Below are 12,488 nucleotides of genomic sequence, written 5' to 3'. Positions count from 1 at the left end.
GTGGAGGAGGGAGGGCATCATCGGGCTGGAGGTACTGATGGAAAAATTTTGGTGCCTCTCCTGCCACCTGGGGGACACCTGGACACCTGTCCTTTCCCTGTGGGACGAGTCTTGTACACACTGTGCCAGGCCAGGAAGGCCCCAGTCATGGCAAGGGATTGCTTGTGTTTGAGAGTCTGGGCTTGGGATGTTGGTGTGTTCCCCCACCTTTCCCAGGCAGTCTCCACATACACCATGGAGTCCTCTCTGCCAGCTCGAGGGCTCAGCACTCAGAAGACACAAGGCTCCTAGCCCCGTGCCCTCCACAAGCTTCCCTTCTGATACCGCTAAAGACAGTCAAGCAGCATTCTGCAGCAGACTGATCGGGGAACTGTGGCCTGGATCACCCTTGGTGTCCCCTCCTCTCCACCAAGCTAACCTTTGAAAGACTCTAGGACAAAAGGAATGGGTCTCCTGGCCACATGCCCAACCCCATCCCTTTGTAATGTCCATTTATCTAATAGATATAAGCACACTGCCACTGATAAATATTTAATGCACTCGGCATCTGAAGAGAGGTGTTATTTTTATTTGAAAAATCTACACTCTCTGGTGGCTGTTGGGTCCACACATCCACACACCACGGTCTGGGATGCTCCAGGCCAAGGACCGATTGAGTAAACCACACAGCGCAGGCCATAAGCACTCGCAAAATGATATAAGTTAAATCTGAGGCGTTAACCCACAGCCCTTACAGCATGAGCAGGCATCTGCTGGCCCAATTTCTGAAGGCAGGACGGTGTGTAAAAGCAGCATTATGAAGCCTCAAAATGAATCAGCACGTCCAGCTCTCCCCCCCACCCCGCTCCTGTGCAGGCCACTGGGAATGAAGCTGGTGACAAGGCCAGCCTCCCCAAGATGGGAAGGAAGCAGAGGGGAGCCTGGCCAGATTCTTTGCTGAGAGGGAGCTCTTAGCTGATTTGGAGGGGGTCCGGAGTCTGAGCAACTCAGATGAGAAGCCTGGAGAGCTGACAGAGGCACGGAGCCGGCAAACCCTGCTTTATTCTGCCACCTAAAGGCCTGCACATCCCATGACATGGCCTTTGGTCCCTCTACCCAGTTCCAATGAGCCTGTGACGTGCCTGGGATAGGGATAGCAGGGATGCACACAGCCTTGCTCCCAGGCTGGTCTGCAAGAAATAGCTCATTGGTCACTGCTGCAGGTAATGTCACCTGTGGGGACATTGAGGGCCCAGGTCCAAGGGCTTTACACCCAAGGTAAGAAGGCTACAAGGTGTGGGGCAACTAGGCCAGCTGTCTCTGACAGCATGGAAAATGCCAACATCTGGCTCTCCAGACCCACCGTATCGCCAGCACACCTATTAGCCACCTTCACAAAGCCACCACCCACTGCGTCCCAACATGGGAAAGGGGGGCTGTGTTACTTCAACGGTGAAAGAAGCCACACTGATCTTGCTTGTGTCTATGCTGCAGCCTGATGCCCAGTGCTGTTCTGCATGGGGGCTGCTAGAATCACTTCCAGAATGAACCAACAGGAGACGGCCCAAAGAGGTGGGGGTAACTGAGAAAGGAGCTATGAAGTTCATCACTTCAAGTTTTTCCGCCCTATTTTACAACCCAGCAGAGTCCTGGAGAAGCAGCCTGGTTCTTGGTGAAAAACAGCAGGGGTGAGCGCCCTTGCTCTGCCACGGGATAGTTCAAGCCTGTTCTGTCCCCCATAGGTACCAGCCACTTCCAGAAATGGGGCTTCTTTCTTTCCCAAACAGGACCAAGTCTAGGGTGAGGCAGGACCAAGTCTAGGGTGAGGTGACGTGTGTGTGTGTGTGTGTGTGTGTGTGTGTGTGTGTGTGTGTGCACGCATGCGTGTCTTGTGTGGTGGTGGCTGGCCTGCACAGAATCCAGGGTCCTAGCGATCCACCCAGGATCATGGGGGAAGGGAAGGAGAACCATGCGTACCTCCTTTCTGTCTGTCTGGCTCTACGTCAGGGGGATGGGGAAGGGAGACAGAGGAGGGGTGCTGCTGAGGTTAATTCCTCCCCTCTGCAACGTGCTGTGAGCCGTGGATGCTTGGTGCATGGTAAGCAGCTGAGGGGCCGGAGGAAGCGAGGAAAATAATTAAAAGGTGGAGAAAGAAGTGGTGAGGAGGCGGAAGGGGCCGAGCTGCTGTGGGCTGAGGACGTGCATCTGAGAGTGTGCTGAGGACGTGCATCTGAGAGTGTGCTGAGGGAGCCGTGACAATTCGGAGTCACTGTGGAGCTGGGGTGTGGAGGACGGGAGCTGGGGGCTTGCCTTTGGGGAAGTCCAGAACCCTGGCGTGGGCTTCTAGACTGCCAACTGAATGGCCAAGGAAACAGGTGCCCAGAGACCAATCCCAGGAGTATCAGAAACGGCTCCCATGAAAAGTGGCTTCTAAGAACAGGGCAAGAGAACCAGGCCGAGGAGGCACTGGAGAGTCAGGGTTAGATCGTCCGAAGAACTTCCAGTTATCTGCGGACATTCTCAGAAATGTACAGTGCAGGCTTTAGGGCACTGTCATTGCTGCTATAAAGGAGGGCCTACTGGCTACCTGCCAGGTCTCGGAGGCCTGCCACTCCCAGATGTAACAATGCTGGGGCTCAAACTCACAGAGAAGCAAGAGGCAGAGGGCAGAAGTGAGCTCCTGCCCTTGGTGCTCAGGGACAGGGCTGGCAAGAGACTGGCTCTGGGTGCCTGTGTGATGTGGAATCGCGGGAGGCCAGCACCAAGGACTGCTGAGAGATAGCTGAAGAGAATTAAAGAGAAAAGAGAAGGATGGGGGAGGAAAAAAAAATCAATGAAGTACCTTTCGTTCCAAGGAGATAAGCGACACATGAATACCGGCCATTACGAAGGTTCTTATCTGCTGGCCAGGTCTGTGAGGCCAGTTTTTAAAAGAGGCCTTTGAAGGGAGTTCCGCGTGAACTCTGTCTCCTGGGAGCCAAGGCCATGGTCAGTGGGGAGAGGCTGGGCAGGGCCACCAGGGGCCAGGGAGGGAGCAAGGAAAACTGCAGCACCCAGGGATTCATCCCCAGCCCAGCACGCTGGGGGACCGAGCTGCGCACGCTCCCCACTGTGTAGATAATAGAAACCACAAAATAGCAATTACTGTATCAGAAGCTGTGAATAAAGAGGCCAGAGCGGGCTTTTAAACACAGCCCTCCTTCCCTCCCCCACAAGCTCACACTTCCCCAACAAACTCACACCTCACTTTTCCAATTATTTCAATCACCCTGGGTTCACCAATTACTCCTGCACTGCGGCCCCACCCCCTCCACCATGCCGTCACCACCATGATTGGTGGCGGGTCTGTGGGTTTTCAATGACAACTTGAGTTTGCTGTGGGTAGGTGGTTCTGGTTTCTTCAGGTGTATGAGGTGGAAGGAGGCACCCACGGGCCACTTATATCTGGCTAGGTATGCAAGGCATGTTTGCATACACAGGTCAAGGCATGTGTCCCCTCCCGGCAGGTCTCCTCCATATAGGCCACATCCCCTTCCCCCAGACTCAACCTACATAGTCCTGGCCAAGAAGATGGGCTCAGGGGAAGGAACAGCGAGGGAAGGGAAGGAGAACACCCTGAGCAGATGCCGGGTTGAACGACACAGCTGCTCTAGAACCTGGCCCTGGGCAAGGTGGGCAGGCTGGGGCACACCCTAATCCCAACTGTCTCTGGGATCCAAGTCCTCATGCTGCCTGGAGCTCTGACTCTCCGGCTGAGTGTGGAGTCACATGGGAAATTCGCTGGCAGGTCCTTCCCCCACCTGAACTCAAGGCATTGTTGAGGAAGAGTCTGCTGCCACCCAAGGGACCCAGAGAGCAGTACTGCAGTATGGGCAAGATGAAGGGCAGCTTTGTGACGGGCTAAACTGCAGGTGTCCTCTTGCCATGAAGTCCTTCAATATGTCCCCAGCGCTAACTACCACATTACACACGTGCGGCACAGCAAGTGGTGACCAGTACGTTCAGTCCCCTGTGTTTTACAGTGTGGGGGGCAGCCTGGGCTGTGGACTCACAGGGCCCTGGAGAGAAAAGCATCGTCATTTCTGCTTTACAGATGGAGGTGACCAGGAACAGAGCTGGGTCACGACGGGCATCTGGTCCCCAGGCCTGCGGCTTGGCTAACAATGTCCACGGCTGAACCCAGGGGGAGCATCCAGACAGCCCACTTTTGCTGGGACGCACATAACCTAAGATTCCGGGGTGGTTTGTCCAGGCTTCCTTGTCTGATCTCTAGCCTTGCAAATCAGCTTAAGGCTATGCACAGCCCACAGCAGATCTGGGGGCCACATTGTCCTGGAAGTCATGTCTGTGTGCCAGACCCATGGCCTCAATGCTGCAGGACCTTCGCCTTCACCTCCCTTGTGGTCCAATCAGCTCATTCCCTGCCCCTTCTTGCCTGTTAAGGACCTACAGGGGTTTTCCCTGGAGTCGGCCCCAACCCCAGGGCCTTTGTACCAGTTGGTCCCATCACTTAAGAACCCTGACCTGGATGTCTCCTCATCTACCCTAACCTCTCTACTATCTCCTCAGTTCAAATTTTGCTCCTGCCACTAATGCTCCCTCTACCCTGCTGGCCACTATGAAGACTGTCACCATCTGAACAGCCGATCTCCCTCCCTCTCCTTAGCTAGAAAAAGAAGGCACACTCTGACATGGCAGGGTCATGTCACTTAGCTGAGTCCATGGAGCGATGCCCAACACGGAGGAACACCCCCGCCTCTCTCTAGCTGCTGAGTCAACACTGCAAGTTCTAAGTGTCAGTACAGCCCCACCCACTCCCACTTAGGCAGTCACCCGTGCAGGCAGAACATCCAGACTTAGGATGACGCCCTGGATGTTAGGTGACCCAAGAGTCTCCTCTCTGAATCTAGCAACAAAGTCACAGCAGGAGAGAGGGGCCTGTCCCACACTCGCTCTGGAACTGTCCCCAGACAATGACCTTCTCAGTTATTTCCCGGTTAGCGGGAAAGAGAAGAGGCGGTCCCTCCAAAGGTGACGTGGGCTGGGCGCGACACCTCAGTGGGATCCGTCCCTTCCCACAGAACCACGAACATGCAAGCGTGGACAAGCAAGTACGCGCGTGCGAATGCAGAAGCCATGGCGCAGGGCTGGTTAATGGAATCTCTCCCTCTTTGTCCTCGTGCTGGCTCTTTAAAGGGTGCCTTTTACCCTGAGCCCTTCCAATTACCCGGCGCTTCGGCCTGGTGAGAGCCGATGTAAAAAGGTTACCCAGTCACCATCAGCCAACACTCCCTTTCATTTTTGTCTCTTGAAGGCTGAAAAATGGCCTGGTTTCTAAGCAAGCGAGAGGAGCGGAGGGCAGCATTTAGCGTCTCTCAATAGCCTTTCACAGGGCCCTTGCCAGGCAGGTGCGGCCTCTGTATTTTCTAGATGAGAGATCCAGGGCTGAGTGGTTAAACGGAATCTCTGAATCTAAGCTGGGGCTGAGTTCCAGGTGGAGCTCAGGGTCTCTCCTGAGCAGCTCCACGGAGGGGACACTGGGAGGTGGCCCTTGGCCCGACTGCAGCTCCAGGGGTGGCTGTGGGTGAGTCACTGCCTGGCTGTGTTGATGGGCGGAAGGGGCGTGAGGTTGGCCATGCCTAAATTCATGACTCCCAGGTCAGGCAAATGGCAGGCGGGACACGTTCACTAAGAGGCTGGAGTGAGGAGCAGTCGACGGCCAAAGGTCCACCCCCACCAGGTCACTGAGCGAGCAGCCCCCACATTCCCCTCACCATCTTTCTGAACTAGCCATGTGGGTTGCCACCAAGTTGCCAAATGCATGGGAGCTTGCACATGTCCAAGGCTACTGTTCCTCCAGGGAAGGCAGGGTCCACTTCGTCCAGCCCTGGCCTCCAGGTGGACACTTGGACTACAGACTGGTCATACTTCCCTTCTAGAAAAGGAAGTCGGTGTCAGAGTCCAAGAGATTTAAATGACGTCAGCAAAGCCAAAAAGCCATTAACAGAGCATCGCTAGATACGTCAGCATCAGCACCGTCTCCAAGTCTGAGATCTGATCTGATTCGGTTCAAAGAATCCTGCAGGGCCGGCCCACTTCCTGAAGACTGTCTCCCACCCTTCCCTATCACCCGAGTCTGGGCCTTCACTGCCTTACAGGAGTCCATGTCTATACAAGAGATTCTCGGGGACTCCATGTTCCATGGGAATCACGGACACACAGGGTCCACCCTCAGCTGCAGATCCACGCAGTGAGTTGCCCTCACCACGCTTCAGGCTCCAGAGCTGTGTCATTCTGAGGTGATCCGATGGAGCCCTTGGGCTTGGGTCCCGTGGGCCTCAGCTGCACCTGGCCACACCTCCCTATGCCCTCTGAGCAGGCTGAGCTCTGCTTTAACCCCTGCCATGCACCATCAATAAGTTTGTGGTCTGCGGTCTTGGCTCTCCTGGGTGAAGAGGACCTGAGTTTGGATCCCAGAACCCAAAGAAAAGCTGGCCCAGAGGCATCCCTCCCAGCAGGTCCCTGGACTTGCTGACCAGCCCCGTTGGTGAGCCTCATGGGAAAGTGAGAGGCCGAGTCTCAAAATATAAGGTGGAAAGCTAGAGAGATAGCTCAGAGGTTAAGAGCACTGGCTGCTCTCCCAAAGATCATGAGTTCAATTCCCAGCAACCACATGGTGGCTCACAACTATCTAAAATGAGATCTAATGCCCTCTTCTGGCGTATAGGCACACATGCAGGCAGAACACTATGCATACTGAATAAATAAATCATTAAAAAAAATAAGGTGGAGATCAACTGAGGGAGACTCTGGAGGCTAACCTCTGCCTGCCACGCATACTCAAGAGGTGTGTGCACGTGCAAACAAACTAGAGACACATAAAGGGCACTGTAACCCCAGAAATGAACTCCCCTCCTCTGACTATACCAGGTATGTTTGGGGCCACAGAGGACACAGAGCACACCCTAGGTACTGCCACACGAGGGCCTTCTAAGCCATCTAATGGATCTGCCCAAACACACAAGGCTGTCAGGTGATGAGGCAGGGCTCAGCGGAGGCCCTGCACGACTCACTTGCTGTGCACACGCCAGAGAAAGAGGGAGTTAAAAGCGTGGCAGTGCCCTTTGAAATCATTGCGGTTCAAAGCTATCCCAAGGGTCTGAGTCAGTATTAGAGTGTAGTGTGGTCATTGTCTCTGCTGTAGGCCTTGCCAGTGCCTTTAACACAGGGACACAAAGAGTATGTCTGGAGTGTGAACGGATGCGGTGCTTCCCAAACTCAGCTGGCCACCAAGTCCGTTTTTTTTTCCCCTTTGTGCAAATGAATAAACTCATGGGATGTGTTAGCACACTCCTGCAATCCCAGATACTCAGGAAGCTAAGCAGGAGGAGAACTCCAAGTTCCAGGCTAGCCTGGGCTACTGAGTGAGTTTAAAGCCAGCTAGCATGACATGGTGAGACCATGCGTGAGAAGCAGTAAGAAGGCTGGGCACATAGCATCTGAGCACCTGCGTAGCACGTGTGAGACCTTGGGTTCCAATCCCTGGTACCTCTGGGCAAAATATCACTGGCATCTCTCGGGACACAGGAGCCGCAGACACGGGGTGCTGTGGCGGATGAGAGAGGGCCTCTCTCCAGCAGCTTAGGCACTGATGGTCCTGAGATCCAGGTGACGGCTCTAAACCTCCAGGGACTACACAGTGGGTCACTCTGCAGAGGGTCCAGTTCTGACATGAGAAGCACCTACACCTCAGGGGGAGATCTGGAATCAAGTCTCAGCCCTGTACCCGCCATCACATGTCTGAGGCACCTAACAGGGCTGTAGAATCCATGACCGTGTCAGAAACTGAGGGTTATGGCCACCTACATCGGTGCTGGCACCAAGCAAGTGAGGCCTCCCTGGGGACCATGTGTGTCCAACAGAGTTGAGTCACTCACTCCTCACACCCTGAAACAGGCGGAGCTCCATCTTGGCATGTATCTCACCAATGTTAAAGATACTGTGCACAAGTGTCACCGTGAAGTGGCCCTGGGCCAGATGAGCCCATGGAGAGCAGGGATAGAGAAAAGAGCCCCCTCTGGCCCAGGGTGGGCACTCAGTCAGGCCTGCCCTCCACCCGGTGCAGTAATGGAGCACACCGGCCCTCTCCCCTCTGGTCTTCAACTGCCTGGAGAACAGCTAATCCCATTACGAGAAAATAAAGTGGATAATTTAGGTTAATGAAATCGTTACAAGCACGCAGCGGCCAGAGGTGGATGCCTAGAGCCAGTTCAACACCCTCTGTTGTCATTATCCTCAAGACAGGAAGGGACAGAAAGGGAGGACAGACGTTTAAAGAGACAGCAAGAGGGAAAAAATCCTGGTCTTTCTTATTGGCTGAAACCAGCAAAGGCTTGTTTTTGTTTTTGGTCTTTTTTCCCCCGCTGTTATTTCTACCCCGACTTGAGGACACCTCAGAGGTTCGGGCGTGCTGGATGTGCGCATGGCTGTGTAGGACCTGCTCTACGCTGCTCTGCCATCTCTCATCCCGCTCTTTCACAATGACCGAGGACGAACGCCCAGGCTACACCACTGCCGAGTTCACAATCTCCAGCTCTCACTGAGCTGTCCCAGGGTCTTCATTAGGAGTGGGGTCTCCAGGCTTCCCTGCAAGCCACGATGGGAAGTGGGAAGAAGGGAAGATGGGGTGAGCAGGGGCTGGGACCCACGAGGCGAACTCAGAGCACTGTGCAGGAAGACAATCCCGCCACGGGCCCACAGCTGCTCAGACGGGCTCCCCACAGCTCGAGTGTAGCCACCACACCTGCTGGCACCTACCACACCCAATTAAGACATGGTTCTACCTATTCGCATTTGCGTGGACCAGGTCACAGTGGTCTTTGGTTGGCCATTCCACCTGAGTGCCCGAGCTTCCATCGGTTCCCTGCTTTCTGCCCCGTCCCTCTCACACACAAACCGCTCTGCCAGGCCCTCTCAGTCAGGCATTTAGAGGATCCACTCTGACGCTCAAAACATAATGATGGTTGCACACCACCAACCACACCACGTGCAGCTGCTTCTCACAGGCCCTACATTATTCTCCGGAACTAGTCACTGCCTATGCTAATGTCTTAAGGGCAAAGAGTCTTCCAGCCATCTGGATCCTGACCAAGGATGGTGGCCAGGAGGATGGGAAGGGAAAAGGAGGGAGGCAGGTCTTCCTAGGCAGGTGGAAGATGCCCCACTGAGGGTGAAAGCCAGGTCACCTCCATCAGCCAACACTCGACAGTGAGGAAGGAGATGGGGCATGGAAGAGGTGTGTGGCTACCTGATGCTGCCTTCTCTGCTGGGGTACAAAGTGATGTACCCCAAAGATTCAGAAAGGCCTCTACCAAGCCCTGCCTTCCCAACTCTAGATATAGTTGCAACATTCTGCTCTTGAATGGCTCCTGAACGTCTCGCTGGGGCCACTAGGCCCTGGGAAGCCAGCAGGCAAACAAAGGAGGCAGTGGAAGAGGCAGTGGAGTGAATGGCTCTGGCCGACAGTCTGAAGAGCTCTGGCTGTCTGGCGGTTTCTTCTGTCTGACAACTGACCTTGGGGAAATGCTCCAGAGACCTCACCCCCAGGGCACCAGAAGGCCCCTGAACTCCCCTCCCCCAAATACTAGAAGGCTTCCAAAACTCCACCCAGCCCAGCTTAGGGTGGTAAGGAATTCTTGATAGGAAGTCCTGGGGATGCCAGGTTGACAGTTGGGAGGTGGTCACCCTTCCAGAACAACAGGGTACATACAGCCCGAGTGTGCTGCTTCAGCATTTGAGACAGCTAAGCCCAAGGTCGGGGAGGGGATGCCTTTCAAAGTCTGGAGAGCAAGCTGGGAAGAGGGCCTTAGAGGCTTCCCAGAGGTGAGGGAGATGGCGGGCGGGGGAGCAGCAGTGATTCATGCCACTGTGCCCGCCAGCACACTGGGGAGGGCAACGCGCCCAGCCCGGGACAACTGTTATTTTTAAAAGTCTGGGAAAGAAAACAATAATAAACAACTGTGAACGCGATGGCCAGTGAGTTCTGAGAGAAAGGGAGCCTGGGAGATGAATCTGTGAGCTGCACCATTTGTTTGGGGCCAAGCAAACCAACACAGGACTCCACTCAATCCCATAGGGGAAAAGGTGGGGGCAGCGGCATGGTCCATCAGTCCTGGAGAACCAAGGAACTGGGACAAAGACAGGACCAGAAGGCTGTCTTCCAGCAGGCGGGTCCAAGGAACTAGAGGCAAAGATTTAAAAAAAAAAAAAAATCAACTAGGGCCAGATAGGATTTAAGTGTGGGAAAACTCAGGGGAATCAGCGGAGAAAGGGGAGAATCCTTTGGCCATCACTGCTAGCAGGACTCTTCAGAGAGGGGGCAGAGGGCACAGGAGCAGTGTGGCACAGCTGGGGACCAGATCCTGCTGGCAGGTCTGTGGTGACATGGGCCTTGGGGTGGGAGTGAGGGTGTTGCCAGGGGGATGTAATCAATGCTTTCCCACCCCCAGGGGACAGGACGGAAGATAATTAAAACCAGACTCAGTTTCCCTGGCTGGATTGCAGCCCCCGTGAAACAGAAGTTCTGTCTGGACCAGATGTGGTGTTGGGGGCTCAGTTTTCATTCCAGACTCTGGGTCTGGGAAACTAGGAGGGGTTGGGGTGGGGGCCCAGGTGGAGGGCGGGCTGCCTTTACACAGAACTTCCCCACCCCACCCTGTCCTAGCCTCCCGTCTATGTTAACTATGAAAGGCACTAATCTATCTGATGTGTGTTGGCCCATACTGAACAGACGGTGCTGAAGAAGAAGAGGATGAAGAAATGAACGAATGGTTGAACAAGAGCTCTCCCTAGCTGGGAATGGCAGCCCACGCCTACAATGCTTGCATGTGGGAGGCTGAGGCAGGGTTGCTGAGTTGGAGGCAAAACACAACACAATCTCAAAGCCTATGTTCTCGGAACCAGTGACAGGTACTGAGGTAACGAGTAGAGATTACCACTTTTTGCAGCATAAGGAAGGAGGGGGCACTTGCCCTACCCACCTACACAGTGAACCTGGGCCCTCAACCACAGAGACCCTTCCCCTTCCTGCCGCACCTCTCCAACTCAGGGCAAGGAGGCTGGGGCTGGTGAGCTGGCTCAGGGGGTAAAAGTGCTTACCGTGCAAGCCTGACAAGTTCAGTCACACAGTGGAACCCACGGTGGAAGAAGAGAATGTGACATCCACATTGCCACTGAGGTGAGTATGAGCACATATGCGCGCACACACACAAACACACACACACACACACACTCTCTCAATGGTACACTAAGGAGCAGATCTGTTCTTCCCGGGCCTCAAGTCCTCCTATCCCTGAGGGTGGTCAGATGAACCATGTGACCAAGTATGACGTATAAGCATGAGCCCGACAGGACCCCCCATGGTTCGGTTCTCCCCTTGTGTTTGGAGTGAAACTGAGGATGAGTGTCTGTGTGGAGCCTACCAGTGACCTCACTGGACCTGCACACCTGTGGCTGGACCTCAGAGGCTGGGTGGAAGCCTCTGGAGGCACAGGAAGGCAGAGCAGAGGCAGCCCTGCTTTACTGTCTTTTGGTGCCTAGACAGCGATTCGTTTTAAATGATCAGCAAAGAAGGAAAAGCTGGTTGGCTCTTTCATACAGGGAGGGCCGGCAAGCTGCGGTCCATAGACCAAATCTGACCTTCTAGGGACACTCCAATTACACTGGCAATCTGTGTCATCTATGGCTGCCGTAAGCCCCAGAGAATCTGTGCATGGTACAGGGATTACGTGACCCACACAGCACTAAGACTTTACTCTGGATCCTCTAGTGGACGGCCTGGCACCCCTGCTTCACCCGGAGGCATGGCGCAGACAGGTCTCCAGAGGCCCTGGTGTCTCTGTCTCCTCCTTCCTGCTGTCATTTGTTTTCCTTAATCAGGTACTTAGGAGGCCTGACGAGAGGCCAGGGAAGACCCAGTCAACCTGTAATTAGGAGGTTTGCAGCAAGCCTCATTAGGCCTCCCAACCTTGCCTCCCACATTCACCTGAGGGGCCTTAATGAGAATGTTTCCGGGTACACTGCTGAGAGGGCTGAACCCAGCATCGTCCCCAGTGGACCCCAACCCAGCTCTGCTCTATGGGGACAAGAAGCAAGGGTCCCCTAATCCTCAACAGACACAGAGATGGAAGGCAGGCACAGTGGTACACTCTCCATGTGGACCATCGAGTCATAGTGCTACGTGAAAAGGAAAGAACCAGGTGCTGGAGAGCTGAAAACAGGACAAAAAACCCATACAAACAATGAACAACAACAAGCAAAAAAAAAAAAAAAACAAAAACCCCCAAACAAACAAACAAAGAAAACCAAAGTTGAGGGGCTGGGGGTGTGACTCAGAGGCAGAGTTCTTGCCTGGCATTCTGAGCTCTAAGCCCATCCCCGCCACCACCAAAACCGAGAGGAGTTCTTTGTATTTGAAAAGCAGTATGAATGTACTCACAGCAGAGATCTCA

At 54.3% G+C, this 12,488-nt stretch overlaps 1 protein-coding gene across 2 annotated transcripts in view; it reads right to left on the bottom strand.

The window, feature by feature from the left end:
• The window catches only part of Rbm19 (RNA binding motif protein 19), an 80,932-nt gene that overhangs the window by 23,073 nt on the left and 45,371 nt on the right, over positions 1-12,488 (bottom strand). The gene's annotated exons all lie outside the window — the stretch shown is intronic.

The sequence above is a fragment of the Microtus pennsylvanicus genome, chromosome 1, assembly GCF_037038515.1.
Source record: "Microtus pennsylvanicus isolate mMicPen1 chromosome 1, mMicPen1.hap1, whole genome shotgun sequence".
Classification (NCBI taxonomy): domain Eukaryota; kingdom Metazoa; phylum Chordata; class Mammalia; order Rodentia; family Cricetidae; genus Microtus; species Microtus pennsylvanicus.
The sequence above is the reverse complement of the archived record's forward strand: the minus strand, read 5'-3'. Positions and strand labels throughout refer to the sequence as shown.